This window comes from Eurypyga helias, unplaced genomic scaffold (genome assembly GCF_000690775.1).
Source record: "Eurypyga helias isolate BGI_N326 unplaced genomic scaffold, ASM69077v1 scaffold21717, whole genome shotgun sequence".
In the NCBI taxonomy this organism is placed as follows: domain Eukaryota; kingdom Metazoa; phylum Chordata; class Aves; order Eurypygiformes; family Eurypygidae; genus Eurypyga; species Eurypyga helias.
In genome coordinates, this window is record NW_010263958.1 from 33614 (window position 1) to 36392 (window position 2779).

The 2779-nt window shown below is 35.7% G+C and overlaps 1 protein-coding gene across 1 annotated transcript in view; it reads right to left on the reverse strand.

The window, feature by feature from the left end:
* Window positions 1-1371, reverse strand: part of FGL1 (fibrinogen-like 1) — a 19485-nt gene extending 18114 nt beyond the window's left edge. The window contains exon 1 of the mRNA XM_010156248.1: window positions 1256-1371. The gene's annotated coding sequence lies outside the window, so the exon portion shown is untranslated. The remainder of the gene's footprint in view (window positions 1-1255) is intronic.
* Window positions 1372-2779: the final 1408 nt, after the last annotated feature.

Sequence of the window (2779 nt, forward strand, 5' to 3'; positions counted from 1 at the left end):
CCACAATGCAGCAATAATAACATTCACTCCAGAAAAACTGCAGAAAAACAACACCTCTTCATATTTGACAAATCTTAGTCCGTGTCACAGATGAAAACAATTGCATAACATAACAAATCTTTTTGTGTTGTTGATGCTAGTGAATCCAAAGAGTTAATAAGTGCTGAAAGACTTCCAAGACTTTTGTTATAACACATGCATTGTCTTAACAAAACAAAAAAAACCCCTATATTTGTGCAGGGGAGATCGCTTTCCAGGAAAATCTTCATCTCAGACAGTAGACACCTGGATTAATTATTGCACACTGTGACGGAGTGAGAAAAACTTACTGTAATATATTCAATTTGAACACACAAGGCCGTAACAGTTAGCTGAAAAAAAACACTTTCTGTTTTAATGAAACTGAAGTTTAAGGGAAACTGCTGTGAAACACTGACATTTTATCCCCATGAGATTACTCATTTACTATTCAAAGATTACACCTTGAATGTGCACTTGAACAGATGTGCAGAAAGACTTCTCCAAAGCTATGGAACAAAAATCCTAAAAAGGTACCTTTTTCCTTCTCTGTACCTGGGCTTTCTTCACAGGCTACTCAGACAATCAGTTCTATGTTCAAACTTCCCTTGCATCTGATGTTTTTCCAAGTTTTTCAATAACAAGTTTCTAAATCGCTTGATTACATTAGAGAAACCCTGCTATGAAATTTTGAACTGTCAGCCTGGTTTTTTTCCTGAAGTCTGGAGGCAGCAAACTAGATGGAATTCAGTTGCCTGTTTTTGTTTGTACAATATCAATAAGAATCGCATTGTTAATACATACAATAAGAGAAAATCTGCTAAAAGAACAGATAATGACTTGAAAGATTTTTGCCTTCTTAAAATTCAAATTGGTTTTCATGATTAAACTTTGGCACAAATTTTGTTTTAATTATGTAGTGTTACAAAAATGTCTGCATTTTCCTCATCTTAAAAATGAATACTCATTCATGATTTGATCTACTTCTAGGATTAAACAGCAGCCTTGTTCATGCAGCCATATATTGTTATAAATGTAGAAACTACAGATTTGAATATGAGGTTTAATCACTAACTAGATAACGTAGCAAAAGAGCTAGATCCTGCTAAGACATTCATACACCGTTCACAACACTGCACCCGTTATCTGGCCTTCAAAAACATACTACTTCTAGACCATAACTATAGCAATAACCCCAAATTCTTCCTTCTTCCCTCATAGATACCTAAATATTTACCTTTATCCTCTGGGCAGAACTTAAAGTTCTCAAATCTTCTTAAGCTGATGCAAAGAATTCCAGAGCCCTTCCCAAGCTGTGATTGTTTTTGCTATTAAATTCTGTAGAGCTGAGGCTTACATCTGCTATGAGTCACTGGGTAGGAATGTTACTGAGAAGTTGCAGTTATCAAGACTAAATTGCAACATAAGGAGGAGAAGACGATAATTCTGTGCCTAACACAACACTTCTGGAATAAAAATAGACCAGAAATAATAAAGCATCATCCATTCCCTTTGACTGCTCTGATCCAGGAAACTTATCTCGGCATCGTATTCAGCTATATACTCCAGTGCTTTCCTGAACCAGAGCCTAAATCTCCAAGGCTGCAGAGGTATAGAGAGAACATAACTGACCCAACTGATTTAGACATAAAACACAAGTACTCAGACTAAAAATGGCATGTTAGAGATGATGGAGTAAGAAGAAATCTGCTAAAAAAAAAAACAACCAAGGAAACAAACATAGTACAAAGCCAAAGGAACAAGGAAAAAAGGACAATGAATCTTGTTTGTCAGTATTTTTTAGCTAAATTGGAAGGCACTTAGGAACACATGATCTCAGTGACTTGGTTAGACAAAATCCTCCTCTATATAAGCTTTTTATAGCCAGATGTATACATCAGAGCGTTTTAAAATGCAAGTTGTTTTGAGTGTTTCCCCTCCTTCTATGTTGTCTCTTCCCAAAAAGTTCAATAAATGAGTATGCTTAAAGGAATGTTTCTGGAAGAAGTGAACTCCTAAGGAGATATTGAACAAAAGCATTAAAGGAGTTTTACTTTCCACAATATAAATACTCACACCATCAACTTCCTTTGAAAACTAATACTTGTTGCACACTTGCTCTGAATAACTTCTTCTGGTGTATTATTTGCAATCTGCCTACGTGGCAGTATTTCTCTTTACCCATCATCAACTCATTAACTTCATATTCTGAATTTCAAACATTTAATAACTGCAATAAGTTTCTTATGAGTAACCTAAACTTAGAATCATTCAAAAATTAAAAATCATTCGGCAAGTCATTTTTACTGGGAAGCTTACTATGGCTAATGACTTCTGCAAGGAGGGAGATATCTGTTCATAGTGTGACTCTTAACTGATGGCTACTCAGTGCATGGGCTCTGAACTTAGAAACTGGAAAAAAGACATGGCATTTTAAACTTGGATATATTAACTATTTGAACAATTTATTGAGGGTTACAAGTAGATCTCCATCACTTGACATCTCTAATGAGTCTCCAAAGGCTAAATGACTAAAATGTATGCCCATGGTGCCGTTACACTGGAGTTATATACAGCGTCGAGTCGGAGTTGTGTTTTTCAAAGAGGCTATAGGCTACCCATCATCAGAGTGATTTTGCGAGAATAAACATACTAAATAGTAGAATCTCAAAGAGTATACAAGTGGAAGTCATATAAGCACAAAAGGAAGAGAGAAAGGTCCTTCTTAGACCTGTGGGATACATCCAATACTGAAACCAGG